A 26,831-nucleotide genomic window follows, 5' to 3' on the forward strand; every position below is an offset into this window, starting at 1 on the left:
GGAGGTTATTTCGGATGCATTGTGTTATAGTCTTTGGGGTAATGGCGACTGTGATTGGGCTTTTATTCCATCGGTGGGGAATAGTGGTGATATTCACTCATTGTGGAGGAAGTCTACTTCTAATATTATCTTTACGGTGGTGGGAGATGGTTTTGTAGTAGTTTGCTTGGAAAAAAGATGTTTTATTGTTAATATTTATTCAAAATGTAATATCTCGGATAAGAGGAGGTTGTGGGTGAATTTGTTGTTGCTTAAGGATACGTCTGGGGAGGAAGCTTGGTGCTTTTTAGGAGATTTTAATGCGGTTACTAGTGTGGAAGAAAGAAGGGGGGGTTAATGAGGAGTTGTCCTCGGCTCAAAGTGTCGAAATGAATCTTTTTATTAGATTTTTGAGACAATTGGAGCTTGAGGATGTTAGTCCGATTGGGAGGAGGTTCACTTGGTATCATGCAAATGGTTTTGCTATGAGTAGGATTGATAGAATCCTAGTGTCAAAAGATTGGATTAATGATTGGGGGAATTGTGTGTTATGGGTGCTCGCGCGAGATATTTCAGATCATTGTCTGTTGGTGTTAAAGGGGAATAGTGGAGATTGGGAGCCAAAACCTTTTCGCTTCAATAATTTTTGATTGAAAAACTAAAAATTTAAAGGAGGAGGTGGAAGAGTTGTGGAGGGGTCAAAGACAAACGGGTTGGATGGGAGGAAGAATTGTTTTTATGTAGTTGTTACCTTCTGAAGAATTGAAACTTGTGGTAGAGTTTATAACCTTTTTGGAGATCTTGAAATTTTTGAAAGAAAATTTATAACTCATCAGATAATGTTTATAACATATGTGTAATTGTTATCGTAGCTTCTTAATATTTAAAGCTTATAGTGAAGTTATATATGTATGATAAAATGACTCAAGCAGCAAACACATATATGGACACTTTCAAATTAAGCATCATGTCAATCTCTCAATTATTCTTGATTTGAGAGGATCAAACATTGGTTTGTTTGAGGCATTTTATCATATATCTGTATAAGCTTCAAATATTCAGGAAAGTTACCATAATATTGGCATATATTACAAAGATTATGTGATAAGTTATAAATTTGAGAGATGTTATTAAATGTTTTGAAGTTTTTTGAGATCATGCAATTTTTAGAAATAACTTTATAACCATCGCAAATTTTTTGAAACACTTCCTCCGCGTTCTTGTAGGGACGCCGAGAAACAAGCGCGTCCCTGTTCCAAATCGGCCAGAACGGTGGTGACCTCACCTTTGTCATTATGGTACCACATCTTGAGACAGATCTTTGTGGAAACGGAATCCGATGATACATATTTTGCGGAAAAAAACTACTTAATGATTGTTTATAACTTCTTAGGTAATAGTCGTAAATTTTCTTAAAATCTTTGTAATATTTTGAGATCTTGCAATGTTTGTAACATAAACCAATATTAATGTAACTTTGGTGGTCATTTGAAGCTTAAATAAAATGTCTCAAGAAAACGAATGTTTCCATGTTTCTTAGTTACAAATTATGTAACTTTCACAATTTGGATTTATTAATTATTGAAATAAATAAATAAATAAATAAAAACAAAATGTAGAACAGGCTAGAAACGTGGTACTATTTTCTTTTAAAACTGTATCGGGTCACATACCCGACCCGTGAAACCAATCTTTGCATACCACAGAGAAAACAACATCTAAATGAAAAAACAAAACAAACAAACTGTGAAATAATAATAATAATGGGTCAAAAAATAACTCTTAAAATAAAATAAATTTTTAATTCTTTCTAAAACCCTTAAAACAGTGTCATTGTAGAAGAACGTTTTCTCTTCTTCTTCTTCTTCTTCTTTTCCAAAAGTAGCAAAGCTCCACCAAGAAAGAAAGAAAGAAGTAGCAAAGCTCCACAAAAAGACGATATTTTCTCTTCTCTTCTTTAGAGGTATTTTCTTCTAAATTTTGTTTACTTTTCTCTCTCTGTTTTTGTAATTACTTTTGAGTGATTTAAGCTTTATTTTCGAGTTCGAAAAAAAGGAAGGAGCAAACAGAAGAGATAGAGTACATTGGGGGGTTCATAAGACAAAACCTTCCTCGTTTAGGGAACTAAGATGAAGGTTTTGAAAGGTTTGTATGAATTCTTCAAATTTATTATTCTATGTTTTTATAATATTCTTAATATTAAAAATATTTGTTGTAGTCTCAATATCCAAAAGTTGCATTCCATTTGGCTTATTCATGTTATTTTGAGTAGGTAAAATGACACCTAAGAGTTGTTTGTCAAACAAGCCTAAAATGCATTCAACAAGATGTTCACCCAAATTTCTGGAAAACTTAGTTAAAGATTTGAACTCAAAACAAAAACAAACCGTTCGTAAAATGGGATTTGGGGGATTGCTCGAGGTGAAATGTGGGCAACTGGATTCATGCATTTGGACTAAACTAGTACAAAGGTTGACACTGAAACTAGAGAGTTACTCATAGGGGAAGAATCATTCCAGGTCACTGAACATGATGTACACTCCGTCCTAGGTGTGCCCATTGGGACCAAAACTTTTGATCTAGAAAATCATGTTGAGTTAGTTGATGATCTCAGTCAGTTCAAGGATAAAAACGTTAAGGTATTAAAAGATATCATGGGAAAATGCACAGATGATGATTTGTTTAAGAGAGCATTTTTACTGTATGTTCTTTCACAATTCTTATGCCCGACATCCAAGAATGAAGCAAGTCTGAAACTATTGAACACAATTGTTGATGTTAACGATCCATCCCAATTTAATTGGGCTAAATTAATTTTGGATTGGTTAGTAAAAGAAATTAAGACTTACACGAAGAAACTGGAAAAGGACAGTAGCAAGACTGCGAGCATTGGCGGGTGCGTGCTTTTCCTGAAGGTGAAGCATGATATAAATAAATGTAGAGCTTTTACAATATTATGTTTAACATCATCATATCATATAAATCATAATCATGATATTTTTTTGTGTATCTCAGATATTTTACTTCCACAAATGTCCCGTAGACTCTGTGAAAGTTGGTGCCGATGTACCAATAATCAAGAATTGGATACAAGAACATACGAGGAAAATGATTCAGTATGAGAAGGAGCAGGTCATTTATAAAGATTACCATATCATGTGTCTTTTAAGTAGTTATCATTTTCACTTTAAAATATTTATTTTGTTTTTTAAATGCTTTACATGGTTTGCTGTCAAAGGAAGAAGTTGATCCTTTATGGTTGCGTGAAGAGTTCAAAGACAAGGTTACAAAAGAAGACCATCCAGCGGTGATAGCAGAAGTTGTTGTTCAACACCTGAAGGATACTGGTGTAGCAATTGCTTGTGAACAAATACCTGCAAAAGCAGATGCTCCTTTGAAAGGTATAAGAAAAAAGAGGAAGCAGACAGAGTCTGATGATGAGGAAGAAGAGGAAGAAAATCCTAAGAAGAAAGCTAAAAAGACTAAGGCTTCTAAATCAGTTGCTTCTGACATTGAGAAAGAAGTAGCTGAGTTAGAGCCTTCTCAGGTTCTGAAGAAGAGAACTAGAGGAGGAAGTTCAGAAGCTGCTTCTCCTCCTAAGAAAAAGATTAAGAATCAGCCTAAAAGCCTTCAAGGAAGCTTGTCTTGTCTACGTATGCTGAAGAAGAAGACATTGAAGAAGATTCATCAAGTCTTATCAAAAGGACAAATAAAGCTGAAGCTGTTAATAAGTTTATGGAGATATCTTCAGGATTACAATCAGAAGTGGTATCTGAATTTACTGAGAAGGACATGGGTGTTGAAGACCCTAAAGAAGCTGTTGCAAGGAAACAAGCTGAGGATAGGGTGCAGGTGAAGAAGTTATCTGAGGATCTGCAGGGTAAGGATGTTGTGGACAGCTTAAGTCTGGTGCTCAAAGATTCTGATGCTCTCATAACTAAAGTATCAGAAGATGTGATTCCAACCTCATTTCACCAAACCTGTGTCAATTTCAATGATCCTGAAATCACAATAACCTTTGAGAACCCAGACCATCTATCTTCAGCCTCTGTTAATGACAGTGAAGCTATGGAAAATGTCATTACAGCCACTCAAACTCAAACTTTCATCAATCCACTTCTTACCATTGATATCGACATGATTCTAAGTAGTGTGTGTATTGAGATCTTTGAAAGCTTAATGGAGTTAGTTGAGACAAGAAGAAATGCTATACAACTTTTCAACTACTCATACAAATGGAGTCAACTCAGGAAGCTTATTGACAGTACTCTGGATAGTCTGCAAGAGATTGTTGTTGCTTCTCAACAGGAAGTTTTGAAAGAATGGTTCCGATAAGTCTGCAGAAGTATGGATGAAGTAGAATAGAGGACAAATATTTCAAGGCAGATTGAGTACTCTGATTTAATGAAGGAGCTTGAGCCTCCTCAAGAAGCTGTTGTATCAGAAGTGCCAGAGATAGTGAAGTCTGGGCTTCAAGGTTCTTGGCTGGCTAACTTCTTCAAGAAGCCAGAGCCTATCATTGTCAGAAGTCAAGATCCTGAAGTAATTGAATATCAAGGTAGATTCCAAGCTGATCTAGATGCTCAGAAACATAAATCAGAAGCTATGGAAGCTTATCTTTTTGAACTGAAACAGAAGCAAGAAGCATTCGAGAAGAAGATGCAAGAACAACATCAAGAACTCATCAGAAGACAAGAGGAATTTGAGAAAAGAATGCAGAAACAGTATGAGGATACCAAGGCTGATCAAGCAGAAATCAAGAGTGGGATTGCTACTCTTGTTGAAATGATGAAGAAGCAAAACTAGCCTTAGTTGCACTTTAGATCTGTTATCTATGTTTTCTGTCTTTTTTGCTTCTGATACTTAATTGTTTGCTTTATGACTCCAATACTATCTTAAGTATTTGCATATTTTATCCAGTTTCTTACTCTTTTCCTTATTATATAAAACGAAAAGATTATATATGAAAACAAAAAAATAAAAGAGAAGCGACCACAGTGGAAGTCAAACCCACGACCTTTTGATCCAAAGTCAAACACACTAATCCACTTCCCTATGTGGTCAACTGTTAAGATTCTTACATACAATTAATACATAATTATTGCATGCATCAATAACATAGCTTGGTGTCAAAAATATAGTTGCTACTACTAGTAGGAAAAAGATTAATAAAAAACAGTTTCCTAAAAGTGATTTATAAAACATGTTTTAAAAGTGATTAATCATCCGCATCCAAATCCATTATCAGTATCATCATCATTCTTCTTCCTGAAGGGTATTGTTGATTTTTCAAAGTATCATACATAGATTTAGTGTCTTAAAACAAGAGAAGAACAAATGATTGCGAGTTTCAATTTTCTCAAAACAAATAACACTTTTTTTAAGGGTCGGTTTAACAATTATGGCATTGTGTGTCTTGATAGCCAAAATGGTGAACGAGACAAAATTAGTCAACTGACCCTTTTTAAAGCACATAAGACTTGTTGGTGATATCTCTAATTACTCCTCTTTGCCACAACCTCACCTTAGTCAGAATCATTCTTTGAAGTAATCTCCAAACAAAAACACTCCTCTTTGCCTACTACGGTTTGACGTTATTCTCAAACCGTAGTAGGCAAAGAGGAGTGTTTTTGTTTGGAGATTACTTCAAAGAATGATTCTGACTAAGGTGAGGTTGTGGCAAAGAGGAGTAATTAGAGATATCACCAACAAGTCTTATGTGCTTTAAAAAGGGTCAGTTGACTAATTATGTCTCGTTCACCATTTTGGCTATCAAGACACACAATGCCATAATTGTTAAACCGACCCTTAAAAGAAAGTGTTATTTGTTTTGAGAAAATTGAAACTCGCAATCATTTGTTCTTCTCTTGTTTTAAGACATTAAATCTATGTATGAAAATTCGAAAAATCAACAATACCCTTTAGAAAGAAGAATGATGAGGATATTGATAATGGATTTGGATGCGGATGATTAATCACTTTTAAAACATGTTTTATAAATCACTTTTAGAAAACTGTTTTTTATTAATATTTTTCATACTAGTAGTAGCAGCTATATTTTTGACACCAAGCTATGTTGCTGATGCATGCAATAATTATGTATTAATTGTATGTAAGAATCTTAACAATTGACCACATAGGGAAGTGGATTAGCGTGTTTGACTTCAGATCAAAAGGTCGTGGGTTCGACTTCCACTGTGGTCGCTTCTCTTTTATTTTTCTGGTTTCATGTATAATCTTTTCGTCTTATATAATAAGGAAAAGAGTAAGAAACTGGATAAAATATGCAAATACTTAAGATAGTACTGTGGTCGCTTCTCTTTTATTTTTCTGTTTTCATGTATAATCTTTTCGTCTTATATAATAAGGAAAAGAGTAAGAAACTGGATAAAATATGCAAATACTTAAGATAGTATTGGAGTCATAAAGCAAACAATTAAGTATCAGAAGCTTAAAAGACAGAAAACATAGATAACAGATCTAAAGTGCAGTTAAGGCTAGTTTTGCTTCTTCATCATTTCAACAAGAGTAGCAATCCCACTCTTGATTTCTGCTTGATCAGCCTTGGTATCCTCATACTGTTTCTGCATTCTTTTCTCAAATTCCTCTTGTCTTCTGATGAGTTCTTGATGTTGTTCTTTCATCTTCTTCTCGAATGCTTCTTGCTTCTGTTTCAGTTCAAAAAGATGAGCTTCCATACCTTCTGATTTCTGTTTCTGAGCATCTAGATCAGCTTGGAATCTGTCTTGATATCCAATTACTTCAGGATCTTGACTTCTGACAACGATAGGCTCTGGCTTCTTGAAGAAGTTAGCCAGCCAAGAACCTTGAAGCCCAGACTTCATTATCTCTGGCACTTCTGATACAGCAGCTTCTTGAGGAGGCTCAAGCTCCTTCATTAAATCAGAGTACTCAATCTGCCTTGAAATATTTGTCCTCAACTCTTCTTCATCCATACTTCTGCAGACTTATGAGAACCATTCTTTCAAAACTTCCTGTTGAGAAGCAACAACAATCTCTTGCAGACTATCCAGAGTACTGTCAATAAGCTTCCTGAGTTGACTCCATTTGTATGAGTAATTGACAAGTTGTATAGCATTTCTTCTTGTCTCAACTAACTCGATTAAGCTTTCAAAGATCTCAATACACACACTACTTAGAATCATGTCGGTATCAATGGTAGGAGGTGGATTGATGAAAGTTTGAGTTTGAGTTTGAGTTTATGTAATGACATTTTCCATAGCTTCACTGTCATTAACAGAGGCTGAAGATAGGTGGTTTGGGTTCTCAAAGGTTATTTTGATTTCAAGATCATTGAAATTGACACAGGTTTGGTGAAATGAGGTTGGAATCACATCTTCTGATACTTTAGTCATGAGAGCATCAGAGTCTGTGAGCACCAGACTTGAGTTGTCCACAACATCCTTACCCTGCAGATCCTTAGATAACTTCTTCATCTGCACCCTATCCTCAGCTTGTTTCCTTACAACAACTTCTTTAGGGTCTTCAACACCCATGTCCTTCTTAGTAAATTCAGATACCACTTCTGATTGCAATCCTGAAGATATCTCCATAAACTTATTAACAGCTTCAGCTTTCTTTGTACTTTTGATAAGACTTGAAGAATCTTCTTCAATGTTTTCTTCTTCAGTATACGTGGACAAGACAAGCTTCCTTGAAGGCTTCTTAGGCTGATTCTTAATCTTCTTCTTAGGAGGAGAAGCATCTTCTGAACTTCCTCCTCTAGTTCTCTTCTTCAGAACCTGAGCAGACTCTAACTCAGCTACTTCTTTCTCAATGTCAGAAGCAACTGATTTAGAAGCCTTAGTCTTTTTAGCTTTCTTCTTAGGCTTTTCTTCCTCTTCTTCCTCATCATCAGACTCTGTCTGCTTCCTCTTTCTTCTTATACCTTTCGAAGGAGCATATGCTTTTGCAGGTATTTGTTCACAAGCAATTGCTACACCAGTATCCTTCAGGTGTTGAGCAACAACTTCTTCTATCACCGCTGGATGGTCTTCTTTTGTAACCTTGTCTTTGAACTCTTCACGCAACCATAAAGGATCAACTTCTTCCTTTGACAGCAAACCATGTAAAGCATTTAAAAAACAAAATAAATATTTTAAAGTGAAAATGATAACTACTTAAAAGACACATTACATTGATATGGTAATCTTTATAAATGACCTGCTCCTTCTCATACTGGATCCTTTTCCTCGTATGTTCTTGTATCCAATTCTTGATTATTGGTACGTCGGCACCAACTTTCACAGAGTCTACGGGACATTTGTGGAAGTAAAATATCTGAGATACACAAAAAATATCATGATTATGATTTATATGATATGATGATGTTAAACATAATATTGTAAAAGCTCTACATTTATTTATATCATGCTTCACCTTCAGGAAAAGCACGCACCCGCCAATCCTCGCAGTCTTGCTACTGTCCTTTTCCAGTTTCTTCGTGTAAGTCTTAATTTCTTTTACTAACCAATCCAAAATTAATTTAGCCCAATTAAATTGGGATGGATCGTTAACATTAACAATTGTGTTCAATAGTTTCAGACTTGCTTCATTCTTGGATGTCGGGCATAAGAATTGTGAAAGAACATATAGTAAAAATGCTCTCTTAAACAAATCATCATCTGTGCCTTTTCCCATGATATCTTTTAATACCTTAACGTTTTTATCCTTGAACTGACTGAGATCATCAACTAACTCAACATGATTTTCCAGATCAAAAGTTTTGCTCCCAATGGGCACACCTAGGACGGAGTGTACATCATGTTCAGTGACCTGGAATGATTCTTCCCCTATGAGTAACTCTCTGGTTTCAGTGTCAAACCTTTGTACTAGTTTAGTCCAAATGCGTGAATCCAGTTGCCCACATTTCACCTCGAGCAATCCCCCAAATCCCATTTTACCAACGGTTTGTTTTTGTTTTGAGTTCAAATCTTTAACTAAGTTTTCCAGAAATTTGGGTGAACATCTTGTTGAATGCATTTTAGGCTTCTTTGACAAACAACTCTTACGTGTCATTTTACCTACTCAAAATAACATGAATAAGCCAAATGGAATGCAACTTTTGGATATTGAGACTACAACAAATATTTTTAATATTAAGAATATTATAAAAACATAGAATAATAAATTTGAAGAATTCATACAAACCTTTCAAAACCCTCATTTTAGTTCCCTAAATGAGGAAGGTTTTGTCTTATGAACCCCCCAATGTACTCTATCTCTTCCGTTTGCTCCTTCCTTTTTTTCAAACTCGAAAATAAAGCTTAAATCACTCAAAAGTAATTACAAAACCAGAGAGAGAAAAGTAAACAAAATTGATTAGAAGAAAATACCTCTAAAGAAGAGAAGAGAAAAGATCGTCTTTTTGTGGAGCTTTGCTACTTCTTTCTTTCTTGGTGGAGCTTTGCTACTTCTTTCTTCCTTAACACAAAAATAGACAAATCTCAATTTATCGATGGAGAAGACCCTCTTGCACAAAACTAGTAATAAAGTTCCAATCACAATTTTGATAGTGGACTAGCCCATGATGAAAACCAGCACTAAGGAATAAACACGTGTCTATCACAATTTTATAATTATAAAGCCAAAACCTAAGGCCAGTGACTGAGATCACCTTGCCACTCTCTTTTCCTTTATTCTTTATGTCCTCTCCCCGTTCCATTTTTTTTATTTTGTTTCCACGTTTAAAAGCATATCCAAACATACTTGCAGATGTTATTTTCTTTTTAACCGTGATTTCTCACATAAACATATTTATCTCTTATCGTACTAGGAGACGGCGTAGAGGAGACAAACAATATATACCTTTTAAAAAATGGAAGAACCTCATGATGACATGGATAACACAACGCCACTCAAGGTGTGCTATGATCGTCGAGGCTCTGCAACAAGATTATAGAGCTGCATTGGGCATGGGTAGAATCAGTAAATAGGTAATGAAACCAAACAATGACGTCTATATTTGCATTTTGATCTTAACTTGCTCTTGCTTTCTTTTTACGCTTGTTATCTTTTTTTTATTCTCTTCATTGCTTATATAATTTTCACCCTATCTTATTAGTACTAAATTGTATTAGTAGTGTTCACCTCTTTCTTTTCATTACGTGATATAATTTTACGCACATTTTACTAGAAAAACAAGTCTAACGCTATGGTGCATAAATGAAACAAGTTTTACATCATGCATAAGTTAGTTAATTTCTACCATTGAATTAATAAATTTCATCATTAAATTAAATGAGGTATACTTATTAATTCAATGATAAAAAAAAAACATTTCTGCATAGTACAAAGCCGTTTTACTTGTCCATGTTAGACGACATTTAGAAACAAATATATAATCCAAAATGTGAAGAATCATATTTCAAAATCACATTAGAAGGAGTAAAAGTAAAAACAAGAAATAACTAATGTGGCTTGTTAGTATAGTGAAGTAGAATTCAACTAGTTCCAATTTCTTGGATCCTTCTCTCATTGTCGTGAAAGTAACTTCTCAGCACTTTTGAAGTTATTGTAAGAAAAGAACTCACTTTTAAACTTACTTTTTTCTCACTCATTAATTTATAAATTTAATTATTTATTGGGTTAATTAAGTTTCTGGTCCCTATAAATATTTACAGTTTTGTTTTTAGTCCCTACAAAACAAAATCACACTTTTTAATCCCTGTGACATTTTCCTTAAGCATTTTAGGGACTAAAAATGTTGATGGAAAAATTTTATAGGAACTAAAAACGCTGATGGAAAATTTTATAGGGACTAAAAATGTTGATGAAAATTTTTACAGGGACTAAAAAGTGTGATTTTATTTTGTAGGGACTAAAAACAAAATTCTGAATATTTATAGGGACCATTTACTTAATTAACCCCTTTTTTATTTAGTAGTTGTATGTTGAAAAAGCTAAAATCATGTGAGGGACTGATTTGATGCAAAAATAGTATGTACTAGCACTTATAAGCTAGAATAGAGGTTGGCATTTCAAGTGGTTGTGTGTAAAATATATGTATGCATGAAAGTTCACATAAATGAAACTTTTAAACTTTGTATTATAAATTTAGTAATTTGAAATTAATACATGCAGGATTAGATGTGTACGGTTTTGGGGTTGTGTTTCTTGAAACTGTTTATGGTCAAAGACCATGGACTAAAACTGAAGGGGCGCACTAGGCAAGATACATAACACTACTAGAAAATTCGCTCTTTGCGACGGAATTTTGTGAGGGGTTAAAATCCGTCGCAAATTGTGAAGGATTTTGTGAGGGATATAGTTAAGTTATCCCTACAAATTTTGTCGGAAATTTGAACGAACCAAGTTTATTGAGGGATTTAGCGATGGTGTAACTCCGTGTCTAAATATTCCGTCACTCATTCCGTCAGTAATTTCGCGTTTTTTTAATTTTATTGATCAAAACGTAAAATATTTTCCTATTATGGCAGCAGTGAGACTTGTACCAAGGAAGATTAGATGTGTACGGTTTTGGGGTTGTGTTTCTTGAAATTGTTTATGGTCAAAGACCATGGACTAAAACTGAAGGGGCGCACGTAGGCAAGATACATAACACTACTAGAAAATTCGCTCTTTGCGACGGAATTTTGTGAGGGGTTAAAATCTGTCGCAAATTGTGAAGGATTTTGTGAGGGATATAGTTAAGTTATCCCTACAAATTTTGTCGGAAATTTGAACGAACCAAGTTTATTGAGGGATTTAGCGATGGTGTAACTCCGTGTCTAAATATTCTGTCATTCATTCCGTCAGTAATTTCACGTTTTTTTTTTAATTTTATTGATCAAAACGTAAAATATTTTCCTATTCTGGCAGGAAATTTGAACGAACCAAGTTTATTGAGGGATTTAGCGATGGTGTAACTCCGTGTCTAAATATTCCGTCATTCATTCCGTCAGTAATTGGTCTAGTGTATTACCACTGGACCATGTCACCTCTTTATGTATTTATTTAAATTTTTTATATTTATAATGTTAAAACGAATTGTTTTATTTAGGGTTAAATATGTTTTTGGTCCCTATAAATATGACAACTTTTCGTTTTAGTCCCTCTAAAATTTTCCTTCAACTTTTAGTCCTTATAACATTTTCAATCACTACTTTTGGTCCCTATTTTTAATTTAATTTTTGCATTTTTTAATGAAATTGTGCAGAAATGTGTAAAATATTCTAAAAGAAATTCCTAAAAAAAAACTAGATTTTTTTAACAAAACACAAATTAAATATGATATTTTAACCATAAAAATTCATATTAAATTCATGTTTTGTTAAAAAATTCTAAATTTTTTTGGGAGTGATTCTTATAATATTTTGAATTTTTCTTGAAAATTTTATTAAAAAATATGAATTCTACATATGAGTTTACTTTAAAAGAGGGACCACAAATGAAGATTAAAAATTTTACAGGGACTAAAAGTTGAAGGAAAATTTTAGAGGGACTAAAACAAAAAGTTGACATATTTATAGGGACCAAAAACATATTTAACCCTTTTATTTATTATGTTAAATTAAATCTTTTTGTTAAACCTCATTCGTTTTCTTTCACTCACGCTTTCAGAACTCTCAAAATCTAAACTCAATTCCATCTTTCCACTCAAATCTAAACCTAATTCAATCTCACTTTAATTACTCTTAAATACTCAGATCACTCGTGTCCTCTGTGCAACGGTTTACTCTCCTTCTTCTTCTCTCACTTTTACACATCACTTTTCTTCTCATCATCTTCGTCTGCTCTCGTCGCAAATTAGGTATTGTGTCTTCTTAATTTTTTCTACTTTGTTTTTTTTTCAACCTTATTGATTTTGAAATGGGTATGTTTAGGTTTCTTCATCTTCACAGCGATTCATGCATTCCTATCAAAACTACGGCAGATACTGATACATAATCTGCCCCAAAATCTGCTTCATCTTCTCATGGTTATTTTTGGCTTAAACCCCATTCTTTTTGTTCTGAGCTGTTTCATTTTAGTTTATATTCCTGTTTACACTAAAATTAAATTTAAAAAAAATCACATTTTTATTCAAATGGGATGATTTTTTAGTACACCCTTACCCTTAAATTAAACATAAAAAGAAACAATTTTTTTAATCAAATGGAATGGTTTTTACAGCACATATAACTGATGCATTTTTTTGTTCACCTATAAGACATGGTTTTATGCCGATCAACTTGTATTACGCACTTCAACTTATTAAAACTATCTTACTTAGTTTTACTTAGGTTATGTTTGGTAAAAAAAATAGTGAATAGCAGCTGATGAGTTAGCATGTGGAGGATAAATATGGTGTTTATCCAGTAAAAAATTATGAATAGCTGATTCAATTTGTAGTGTTTGGTATAAGTAAAGGTTGAACTAGCTTACCAATATGAAATAACATAAAAAAGATACATTTTTTCAGGAAAAAATAAAAAAGATACATTTTAATTAATATTTAAAAAATTTCAATTGAGATGGCAGGTGTTAAATTTAGAGAGAGAAAATGATAAGCTATAAGCTATAAGCAATTTTTTTCAACTTAACTTCTTAAAAAATACTTTTTTTTATTAATGCAGTTTAAAATTTTGACATCTATAATTTGATATTTAATTATTTTTATTAATGTAGTTTGGAATTTTTATATTTTGGACCAAACTCAAATCAATTTGTTCAAACTCCAAGTGGGTTTAATTAAAGTATCATATTTATGATTTCAAATTCATGAACTTGATTTCTTAAAAAAAAAAAAATCTGACTTTTATTTTTATTAATGTAGTTTGAAATTGTGACATTTATAATTTGATCTTTAACTAAATCAAAACACCTTTTAATTTTCAAAAAAAAAAAAAATCAAAACACCTTTTAACAAATAAATAAAAATTGTGACGGATTTTTGTTGTTTGTGACCCCTCCAATACCATCGCAAACTGTGACGGATTTGATTTCCCTCCCAAAATTTTCAGACACCAATTATTACGACGGATTTTGGGTTCGTCGCAAATTCCGTCAGATAACAGTTTGTGACGGGTTTCTGCCGTCGCAAAATCCGAATTTTCTAGTAGTGTAATGCCAGAATGTTTCCACAGGTGAAGAGGAACAAAAGAATCAGATGTATATAGATTTGGTACCGTGTTAATTGAAACTGATTGTCGTCAAAGACGATGGACTAAAATTGAAGGGTATCAGCTTTTGAGTTTTTAGTGGGACTCAATTTAGTTTTTTTTTTTTTTTTTGACATGTATGATTGAAATGATTGAGTATAATTTAGTAGGTACACTCATTAATAAAAATACTCACACTGTAACAAAATATAAGTAAAAATGAGACAAACAAAAATTGATGTATTCGAACTAACAAACATCATGTGTAATTCCAAAAAGTATAGAACTAATAAAACTGTATAATTGGCCGATAGAACTATGACAGAAAGTATTTGGATCAAAAGTAACTTGTTGGATCTTTCTCTTTCACATACTTAAAGTATTGCTCTTCACGACAAAATCATAAGTGTAATATCATTTATAAAAGTTTGCATTTCTTCTTATGTTGAGACCGGTAAAATGTCTTTAAGGCGAATTGTTGGACAGTTTATTGAGAACTAAGTGCTCTGGTTTGTAACCGCACTCAAAATCTAGATAAACAAATGCACGATCAACTTCCATAAGTTTTTCAAGCTTTATCTATAGGTCTCTCCAATGCCATGTGCTTCTTCTAAGGATAAATATTCGCGTAGTTCAATCTCAACCTCCATAAAATATAAAAACACCGATGGTATATGTGTAGACACTGTCAATACGGGTAATTCCAAGGTGTATTAAAACAAGGTATATTAGTATGTGCAAAACTTCGGGAGGTACACATTGTCTTGCCAATGAAACTACATTTTCCATGACAACGCAAGACCAATTTGAGATAGTATAGATTTCGACCAAAAGGGCATGCAATTTTATGTGACTGTGCCCAACTATTTTTTTATTTGGGTTATATCCGTAAAAGTATCGATCAAGTTAATCATTGTTAACTTTTCATACGGTGGTTAGGTTTTTTTAACAACACAATGGTTAGATTAAAATTGTTTTTTGTGTCATTTCTTGGGGTACATTAGAACACGCAAGGGCGGAGCCAGCCCAGTGTGAGAGTGTGCATGTGCACACCCTGGATTTTGAATTTTTCTCTCGGTAATCATAGTTTATATGTATTTTGCATACCCTGACATTTTAATTTTGCACCCGCTTTGCACCCTGTTTCAAGACTCTCTCACATCAAAGTTGTTGCTGACCTGCACCCCTCTAGACTCTTTAGATATTGACACTTGTAATTTTTTAGATGCACATTGTTTTTCAGTTTTAACATTATAAAGACTGATTGTATCTGACTATTGCTTTTTATATTCATCCTTATTTTTTACTTTGTTTAATTGATTTGATTATATCTCTTACTTTTGCTTTTTTTATTTAATGTTTGTGTTTCATTGGTTTTTTTCCCCCCAACTAACGAGCTTATTTCCAAATCCCAACTGATTCAGCCCCTACACCATTAACGTTTCATGTGAAATTCCATCGGAAGTGATATATAATATATTGGACGTGGACAACATCTTTAAGTTTTACTTTTTGCATTTTATGTTGTTTTGTTTTCAATTTCTTTTGTCTACGAGGACTATGATTCTAAAAAAAAAGAAAAAAAAGACTATGACCATGTTAAACATTTAAATTACTTCACCAAAATTTGAATGCTACATAATTTAATAACGTTTTTTTTGCCAAAACAAAACGATATTCATTCATTCAAATCGATAGAGTACATCATTCAACACTGCTAAAAACGTAAAGGATGAATCTGCGAACAAACTCACAACATCTAAGTTAATAGCATATAACGGCATAATGCCTACAAAAATATATGATAAAATTAAAGTGACTGGAATACCCATGTCTCCGGATCTGCAACATTGACGCCAAAATCTTTGATTGAATAATCGATTTTTCAATATGAATCAAATGAACAACGCACCAAGACGGGAAATCAAACAACACCGCACAAGACGACGAACAACACACCCTCACACTCAGATGACGGAATCACGAAGAAAAAACCTAGATCTATGTGAAAAAAACACTTATTTAGATTGAAATAGAGAGAGAAAGATGAAGAGGGGTGATTTCAGGTCAAAAATTGATCCAAAACCACCCCTCAATGAAGAAACGGAAAGTGAAAACCTAGAGAGAAAAAATTAGGGCTAATTTAATAACGTTTTTAAAAGTACAAATTTTACTAAATTTATTATAATGAGATTTTACTAAAATAAATACAAATATTTTTTTTACCATTGAATAAAAAAAACACATTATAACCAACCAAAAAAAAACACATTATAAGTCATTTAATTTAATTGTGAGATATATTAATACAATGATAGAAACTAACTTGTTTATGGTGCAATAAGAGACGACTCTTTGAAGCGAAAATTGTTTAGGTAAAATAGTCTGCACCCCCTGGTCCAGGGTCCTGGATACGCCACTGAGAACACGTACGTTTTTAGTGATGATTAGTTAACAAAAATGAAATCCATTAAACTGCTGCCTATCCTTGTCAATGGATGCACCACACTTATCAATCTAATATTCATGTAACTTTGTCTGAACATCAGATAAGGGGTGCAATGTGGCTGACGAATAAGAGTGATGTGCTACATTTATCCATAGTCATGCATTAGAATAAGTAAAATGCTAAAGCAACACTCATAGTAAATTAGTTTTGATTAATATAATGTGATTCTTTGTGCATGTTTTCTATCACGGTGGATTTTCATGTAACACCATGATACTAAAGATACACCAAACAATTTAGGTTAAATATATCTTGATTTAAAAATTCTAATAATTAATTGATATTTAAAATAATTCTTCTCACGGTTTTTTCCCCCATCAATTTAGTAGATTTTAAAATTTTAATTTGGCTAGCCTAGAATTAATTCCAAAATGTACTTGAATACAATTTATGAATCCCATTCGTACCTTTTCACCAACTTGAACTACATCTATGCTCCTATCTAGACACAGAACATATTTATATTGCCATAAATTATGCAGAAGAACTTACGTACAAGTTGTTGATGGGGTTTAAAATGAGTAGTGGTAAGTTTCAGCATTTATAAAGCAATTTATTATTAAGAACAAATAATAGGGGTTTGGTACAAAAATATTTTCAAAAATTTTTACTTCGATTTCATTGAACATTCATAAAAAAATATTTTAATAATGTTAGCACGAGAAACAATAATTTGTTGATCTTAAACTCGAATTTTGAAAAATGAAAAGAAAGATTTGCAAATGATGGCCATGAGAACTTTTGGGAAAATATGAATGGTAACATTGATTCACTTTTAATTTGTTGATATATGTTACATTAAGATTAAGAGAAATGTACTTCCTTGTTGCGTTGAGATTCCCTGATGGATCAATAATACTTGTTGCCTGTGGTAACCTACACTAACCTCAATCACATTAAGAGTAATGCCCTTCCTTGTTGCTCTGAGATTCCCTTATGGATCAATAGTACTTAGCTATTACATGGATCCATACACACTAATGATTAAATGAGGTTGGTTTTTGTAATAAATGCAAATATATCTACCATGTACCAACCCCTATTATTTATTCTTAATAATAAATTGCTTTATAAATGCTGAAACTTACCACTACTCGTACTCATTTTAAACCCCATCAACAACTTGTACGTTCACTAAACTCTCTTTAAGAATTGTTCTTCCAAACAATAAGTGTATCTCACAAAGAATATTTTGTTGTTTTTGTGGTCATCCTTTGTAAAAGTTTTAACAATATCGGTTCTTTGATCCACCCAATACTCTAAAAATCACTAACACATTTTTTCCCACCCCCAACATCATCACAAGAAAACCTTCTCATATACTAACAAAAACGGAAAACCAAGAACAAAAAAAGCTAGTAAGCACATATTGCTAAAGAAGATCAGCCCTGCAATTTACTTCTTAATGTATTTTGTCAAGAAATTAAGGTATATATACACACCATTGTGTGCTTAGTTTAGCAGCCATGTAACATGTCTAATTGTCTATAGTACACACACGTCATGAATGAAGCATTTGTGTGGTCATTGTAGTATCATCTTATACGTGATTCGTCATCTTCTTTATCATACTTCAATTTTGTTGCTGCAGTAGGAGATGGTGGGCAGGAACCTCGGCGGAGAACACGACAACATTCGAGGTGTGCTATGGCGCACAAATGTGTAGCTTACAGTTGGGCATGAGTGGAATCGGTAAATAGGTAATATAAAGCCGTCTATATTTGCATTTTGTTCTCTACTTTCTTTTCTTGGATTGCTCTCTATTTTTTTATTCTATTCATTACTTGCATGTTTTCATCTTATCTTTTTGGAAGTTATTGAAAACCCCCACCAAACTTCTCGAAAACCAGTAGTGTCAAGTTTGGTAAAGCCAACGGACGAATATGCAAGAAAACACGTCATGGATGGGTCACCAAACCAGTATAGCCCGGATCGAACCAAACCTGTAGAAAAGATATCTTTTGAAAAATACTCCCTCCGTCCCGGAATAACTGACCCATTTTCTAAAAACAGTGTCCCAAAATAACTGACTCATTTCAATTTTCAATACAACTTTCATCATTTCCAATACAATATAACACTAAATAATACTCCCTCCGGTCCTAAATATAAGCAAATTTGACTTTTTACATTCATTCAATTAATGATGTATGTGGTCCATAATATGAACCACATACATCATTAATTGAATGAACCTAAAAAGTGAAATATGCTTATATTTAGGACCGGAGGGAGTACTACTTTTATCATTCCCAATATAATATATTCCACTTTTCCCTTTATTTATACATTTTTATTAATATGTGTGAAAAACAAAATTGTGTCAATTAAATTGGTACGGAGGTAGTATCTGTTACAGCTAAATAAATGTCATATGCCTCTCAACTAGAGAGGTCAATTTAGAGGGCCTTGGCAATATGGGCCCCATTCCATATATGAATTACTAAGAAATCATCCTAAAAAGTACATTTTAGTTGTCAATGGTCCTAAGGTTACTTTTGGTCGAGAAGAACATGATAGGAGTTTGTTTGTGTATTCAAAAGAATCGGATATAGTTTTTTGGGTTTTTTGTTTGTAAAGTTATAATTTGGTACAAGTCATAAAACAAACTCTTTAGAAAATGAATTTAATATCTGGAATCATCTATCTATAAGGCTTAAAGAACATGGATCAGGTGGTGGTGAAACGACTTTAGTGAATAAATAGATTGATTTATAAAACATATATTTTTTTTAAAAAAACATGAAAATACGTTTGAGTTAGGAATTTTCTATCTTAGATTATATTGATGAACACAATTCTGCAATATATCTATACTTTATGTTGTTTTAAATAATATTGATGAGAATGTGAAAAGTAAGAAAACTCTTACATGAACACAATTTTGCAATATATAGAACATGTATGCTTGAGTATTATTTTTTTGTTGCTTAAGTTTCTTTTGTGGCAGGAAACCTAACATTTTTAACTAAATAAACCTTGTACAAAAGTCATAATGAGGAACTTCAGAGTTTTCATCATGTAATCAAATGAGTATTGTTTTTTTGGTGCTTGAGTGTGTGTGTGTATTATTTGTTATTTAATTAATGTGTCGACTATAGGTAAATAAAAGGAAGCATATATTATGTCTTTGGAGTTGATTTTAACAAGTGAATAAGGACGTTAAAAAGGAAAACTAAAGTGCCCCACAAAGAGGTCTCATATAAATAAATATAACTAATAAATATTCACAAACAAGGACCACACTAAGGACCACACTACTAAGATCATTATTTAGAACTCAATTTCAACTGAGATTTTCTCTGCTACCTTTCAGTTTTTCATTTTACCCTTCATCCCTCATCTACCATCTTGAATTGACACTTTGGTCCCTCAAACAGACATTTTGCTCCATTCATTTTGCTTGTTTCTCCATTCACGTCTTTTTTTTAGCTTTTGATTTTCTTGTGTTTTTTCTTCGTTCTCCTTTCAGCTCATCTGCATTTCATTCATTCAATTTTTAGGTAAATCAAGTAAGGTTAATTCAAACTCTATCCATTACTACTCTTTTTAATATGTATCAATTTTTTTTTTTCGTTTGGTCCCTTTAACTGTTTTTCATTTTTAAAATGAAAAAAACAAAAGAAAAAAAATTGAGATAAGACTGTTCGCCAAATAATTTATAGAATATGAACTGATTAGAAAAGATAGATTCATGTTGTAAGTTTGGATGTTTCAGGAAAAAACTATATATCTAAATTTTTATTTTTTTATTTTTATTTTCTGTGGATTTAAGAATGAGACACTTGCTTACGAAGGCGGAGGTCAGTCAACACTTCAGCCAGGTTCGAGCTACTTTCCTTGCAATGGACGTAGGAGATTCCATTGTTGGTTTGGTAGTCTCAAATGTCAATGACGATTTTGTAAAACCTATTAGGTTAATACTGCCGCTTGTTTGAATAACTCCATTATTATTTTACATTTTATAGCATAAGTACTTATATGATTGACAGTTTTTATTTTTAGTTGAACTTTTAGTCTAACATATGTTTTTGTGGCAGCCACCCTCAGGATGGGGCTAAGGAGTCACTTTTTGTTCCTGTTAATCCTTCGAGGCGACATCTGGAAGTCGGTAAAAAAAATCTTGTACCCTGGGTATAAGATAAAAGAGTATTTGATTTTGAGTGCTTTTCATTGATGTACAGCAGCTTACATATATACATAAGAATACCTTACAGTAAATGGAAAGATAATTACTTCTATAGTTGACCGAGACTCTATTCTATGAATTATCATTATATCCTAGTAAATGACAGTAATACATACTAATGAATATAATCATATTCTGATGAATAGGTGTTGACTGAGATATCATACTTTAAATGCCAAAATATTATAATGAATGTCTATCCTTTAATATGCCCCCTCAAGATAAAGTTACCATTTGTAACTTTTATCTTGGATGTGATTTCATTGAACTTGCCTGCAGCGAGAGGTTTGGTGAGGATGTCTGCAAGTTGATCTTTGGTAGAGACATGAGAGACTTGTAATTTGTTTGCTTGTACCTGCTCTCTTACAAAGTGGTAGTCCATAGAGATGTGTTTCATGCGAGAGTGGAGAACCGGATTTGCACAAAGGTAAGTGGCTCCAACATTGTCACAAAGTAATCTTGGAGTAGTGGCCATGGGAACATTAAGCTCACTAAGTAGGTTTACAAGCCACATGATTTCAGATGCAGCTGTGGCAACTGCTCTATATTCTGCTTCAGTAGATGACCTTGCGACTGTTCGTTGCTTCTTAGACAGCCATGAGATTGGATTCAGACCCAAAAAAATGATATATGCGGATGTAGAGGTACGGTCATCAACATTTCCTCCCCAATCTGCATCAGAATAGGCTACTAATTGCACGAGGATGAGGGTTGCAGAAGGATACCAAAATTAATGGTTGATTTGAGATAGCGAAGAATCCTTTTAAGATGTTAAAGATGTTGCGTTGTGGGTTTATGCATAAATTGAGCAAGCTTGTTGATGGCAAAAGAGATATCTGGTCTCGTAAGATTTAGGTATTGAAGAGCTCCAATTATCTTACGATATTCAGTAGCATCAGTGGATGGTGTTCCATCATGGAGTTGAAGAGCAGCAGTTGCTGAGAGAGGTGTAGGTGATGGCTTTGCGCCCTCCATGTCAAAGCGTTGGAGGATATCACGAATGTGTTTATGCTGAGATAAGAGAATACCTGCTGATGTGGGATGAGTTCTATTCCCAAAAAATAATGTGGGGCTCCCATATTCTTTAAGGAAAATTTTTGTGAGAGAGAGGATATGAACTGCTGTAAGAACTTATTGTTGTTCCCAGTGAGAAGTAAATCATCAACATAAACAAGAAAGTAAGCCATTATACCTCCATCCAAATAAATGAACAATGATGGGTCACTTTTGCTGCAGCGGAAACCATAGGCCAAGGTGAAGTTTTTCAACGCATCATGCCATGCTCTTGGTGCTTGACGAAGACCATAGATAGCCTTATGTAGTTTACATACATAGTGAGGATGTTGTGGATCCTTAAGACCTGGAGGTTGTGACATGTAAAACTTGTTCTTGAAGGTCTCCTTGAAGGAACGCATTATTGACATCCAATTGATGCATTTGCCATTTCTTCCCCAATGCAAGAGTGAGGATAACTTTGATTGTTTGAGGTCGAACCACTGGAGCAAAAGTTTCATGAAAGTCAACACCATGACATTGAGTGAAACATTTTGCTACAAGTCGAGCTTTGTAGCGAGAGATAGATCCATCAGCTTGTCTTTTGATGCGGAATAACCATTTGCAACCCACAATATTTATATTTTTGGGAGGAGGAACAAGTGACCAAGTGCCATTTTTTAACAATGCCTCAAATTCTTCATTTATGGCTTTTCTCCAATGATCATATTTCATAGCTTCTTTAACACTGGATGGCTCAACATTCTCAGCTAATGGATACTTGGTAACTTGAAAAAGTTTCTTTGGCTTGAATATGTTGTTTTGAGATCGGGTAATTGGTTTATTGGATGTTCCAGTGGCTGCAATAGGGTTAGTTGCCATAGAAATGTTTGGAGCAGGATGTGGAAGAATTAGAGCATTACCTGGTGAAGGTGCTGAAGTTGCAGGACCCTCTTGATCTGTCACCGGATGGTTATTGGGAGGGTTTGGTAGGATTGGTTCTTGTATTGGTGATTGGACCTTAAGTATAGTATGCATGGGTTGGTCAATGATTTCAATTGGAATAGGTGTTTGGGAAGGGCGGGTGTGAAGTGTGGTGTATGGGAAAATGTGGTCATAGAATTTCACATGTTTGGATGTGTATGTTTTGTGGGTAACAGGATCAAGGCAATGATAGGCGTATTGAGTGTCAGCATAACCAATAAATATGCAAGGATGGGATCGAGGTTGTAATTTGTTCGAGGTGTAGGGTCGTAGCCATGGAAAACAAAGGCAACCAAAGGAGTGAAGGTGTAGGGGATTTGGATCGATATGATGAAGAAGTTGAAAAGGAGATTTCATTTGAAGTAAGGGTGTGGGTGATAAGTGCTAGGAAGTGATATTTTCATGTTATATTTTAAGCACTTTTGTTACTTGTTTTGCAAGAAATTTAAGGAAAAGCCGAGATAAAAGTGATAATTGCCTTATTACGCTTTAATTGCTTTACTTTACCCAATTGTGCAGGATTTAACCTCAAGACACTAAGCAAGCATGAAAAAGCCAAGAAAAGTGCAAAAGGCCGCAAGCACTACACTGCTCGCGAGGCGAGCACAGCAGCTCGCAGTGGCGAGCTTCAATTGAAGCCACAAAGCCGTGAGCACCCCCTTGCTCGCGAGGCGAGCAGAGCTACTCGCCATTGCGAGTAAGGGCGGTTTGACCCTCCCAGGGTGACGTGGCAGAAGCTTAATGGGGAAGGAAACAGTACTCGCCATGGCGAGTAAGGCTGCTCGCGAGGCGAGCTCAAGCATAGTGGGAATTCTATAAATAGCCCACTTGCTATTCTTTGTAAAGATCTTAGAAAATATCTAGGGTTTCTATTTTATTTTTAGTTTTTCACCTTTAGATATTTTTAGAGAGAAAATAGGGTAGTTCTTCATAGAGTGATTTTGGTTTTGGAAGTTGGATCTTTATTTCTTTGTTGAGACATCACAAGTGTAATGAATCCTTCCTTTTCAATCCATCCTTGCAAGGCTTCCATGATGATGTGTAGCTAAACACTCTTTGTTGGGATGAGAGGTACTTGATCTTTGCTAAACATGTAACCTTTTGATCTTGCAATATATGATTCTAGCAATTTATATTCAATATTGTTGTTATTCTTGTGTTAATGCTTTCAATAAGATTCAAGATGATTTGGACACAAACTCTTGAATCTAGAGCTAGAGTAGCAATATATCTTAGGTTAACTTCTTTGACAACTTTGTTAATCTTGTGATAATCACCATAATCAAGCTTTTAATGCTTTCGGATACTTAATCAGGCTGGACACGGTCGATTAAGTTATCCGATCGACTTTATTATCGTTTAAGGGATTTGGACACGAATGTTTAAACGATAACTTAGAAATAATTATATCACTTTGGACACGAAGGATAATTTAGAATTGATTGTGATAATGTTGTTTACAAAGCTAGAATTCGTATGGATCATTAGGTTACGTGTGACGCTTGGTTAAGGAACGCTACTCCTAACAAGTTTCAATCCTTATTTATCTCAACTTTTACTTTTTGCAATTAGTTTAGTTAGTTACATTTCAATTTAAACAAACAAGTACTCTTAATACTTGGAATGATAGTCGATGTTAAACTGTCATTGATAACGCACTATTCCCTGTGGAGACGATACAAAAATACTTATCTTGTTTGATGCAAAATACACTTTCATCAAAATGGCGCCGTTGCCGGGGAATGGTGTTTAGTTATCATAGATAGAACGATTGATTTATCGTTTTAAGCATTTGTATATAATCCGTAAATATTTTTTCTTTATAGTTGTTTGTACTAACCCCTTGTTGATAAACAAAGAAAAGTTTCTTGTTAGTTGTTCCGTTTTAGGATCACCACCTAGCCAAAATCATGGCTGATCATGGTTACTTCAACTTCTATACTCCACCCGAGTATGAATCCTATCCACAGTATCAGCAACAGTCTTATGAAGATGAAAGATATTCGGTGATTGAAAATACTTTGAACATCTTCATGCAACAATCCATGATAAACATGCAAGATACCAACCAAAGATTGAAGACTTTATCACTTCAAATTGGGTTGATTCAAGCACAAGTCATGGATAACCAAGCCAACAATCAATCCACTCTTGGAGAACAAGAAAATAATCCAAACATGTTTGAGAGAGTCGGAAAGATTGTTGAAGAAGTTGTTGTTCAAAATGAGGTAGTTACAACTGTTGATATTGAAGAAGCAATGGTGGTTGAGAAAAAGGAACGGTTACTAATCAAGGAAGATTTAATGGAAGTAAGGGGAAAGAAGGTGAACAAGGTAGAAATCGATCGAGTCGTTGATGAAATTTGTGCCTTGTTCAAATCAAAGTTAAGGAGGTCATGGACTCCTCGTCATCTGTACTTAAAGTTCATGGAATTCCTCCCAAAGCGTAGGGTTTCAAAAGATGATGTGCTATCCGTTTCATTTTGGCCACCCTAACGGAAAAGACGTCGAGCTAACGACGTTAAACAAGCGCTAGTTGGGAGGCAACCCAACTTTGTAAGTCTATTTATCGTTGTAAGGCATATTAGTTATTAGAGTCATGTGCATGCATCAAAACATCCAAAGCAGGAGCCAAAAATTCAAAATTGTTACAACTCGCGAGGCAAGTAAAACTGCTCGCCACTGCGAGCAAACTGGTAGTCAACTTAGTCAACGACCAATTCACTCGCTGCTGCGAGTAAAATTGCTCGCGAGGCGAGTAAGTGCAGTTTTGGTCAGTTACGTATCCCAAGACCACTAACTCACATTAACTCCCCCATTATTTTCCTTAACCACCCATCATTATCCTTTCCCTTATCATTTTCGTTTTACACTCTCTCTCATCAAATTTTTTCACATTCTTCTCTCTATTTTTCATCACTAACCCTAAATCTTCAAAGTATCCAAATCTTTTCTCTTTATTTTGCAATTGCATCAGTTTAATCTTCCCACAGGTTTGTTTCTTCAACTTCTATTTTTCAATTTCGAATTCATGTAAACCCTAGGATTAGAAGATTGATTTTTGTTGAAACTGTCGTTCTGATTTAGAACCCATATGCCTAAGAGAAAACAGAATCATGTACAATTTTGTACTGCTTTTCTTTCTTAGCCACATCTTTTGATTAACCGTTTTTGTAAATTTTTGAAAATAAAAATTAGGGTTTTGTGGCATAAAATCGAATTATAAAGCAAAGGCATGATTCAGTTCATATTTAGGTCACTACAAGGGGCGCAATTGCTTTATTTAGAGTTAGGATACCTTTTAAAACTGAACCACTGTGTAAAAATTCGATTTTGGCCAAAATCTGGGTCACTCGCCGTGGCGAGCTTCATCACTCGCGAGGCGAGTGTTCATCTTGAACCCAGAAATTCATCTGCTTACTCGCCACTGCGAGTAGAGCTGCTCGCGAGGCGAGTAGCTTCAGAACCTGAAAATTTTTGTTCTGGTTTCTATAATTAGTGATGCCAGTTATGCTGATTTGTTTCCATACTGATATTTAACTGTTATATTGTATTGTGTATGGATTTCCTGGCTGTTTTGCAGGTATGGCTCCTAAGAATCCTCAAAAGAGAAAGAAGGGTGAAACCTCTGCACCCCAACCCTCTAGAAACCAAAACTTCGACTCAACCAGATTTAAAACCCGTTACCATCAGGATAGGTACGTCGAGTTACTCGACCAAAACATGTGGGCTGAGAGAGTGTTTAACATAAGCTCTAACGGACCTTACGGGGAAATTGCTAAACTTTTAAAAGATCAAGGGTGGGATAGGCTTTGTAACCCCATGACCAACCTAAATGCTGAGCTTGTGCGTGAGTTTTACGCCAATGCTCTTCCAGAAAACCCCTTCACTGATATCTTCCCATATGAGACTGTTGTCCGGGGTCGCACCATTAAATTTGATAGGGCAGCCATCAACAAATACCTTGGCAATCACTTCGAACTACCCCATGACCATGAGTATGATGAATTCCACACTAAAAGGAACTTGGGGCACTTTAAGGTTGATGAAACTCATGAAGAAATCAAACGATTTCT

General features: G+C 34.2%; 1 long non-coding RNA gene across 3 annotated transcripts in view; it reads left to right on the top strand.

Annotated features, from left to right (window-relative positions):
• LOC146926396 (uncharacterized) overlaps positions 1-26,831 on the top strand; it is an 88,207-nt gene that overhangs the window by 16,025 nt on the left and 45,351 nt on the right. For 2 of the 3 annotated variants that reach the window (XR_015034121.1, XR_015034122.1), the window contains 2 exons: positions 9,776-9,935; positions 18,182-18,290. This is a non-coding gene — a long non-coding RNA (uncharacterized LOC146926396). Of the gene's footprint in view, positions 1-9,775; positions 9,936-17,699; positions 18,019-18,181; positions 18,291-26,831 lie in introns of those variants that run through there. The other variant, XR_015034123.1, reaches the window with a different exon arrangement.

The sequence above is a fragment of the Medicago sativa genome, chromosome 4, assembly GCF_051527215.1.
Source record: "Medicago sativa cultivar Bolivia chromosome 4, Bolivia_mono, whole genome shotgun sequence".
Classification (NCBI taxonomy): domain Eukaryota; kingdom Viridiplantae; phylum Streptophyta; class Magnoliopsida; order Fabales; family Fabaceae; genus Medicago; species Medicago sativa.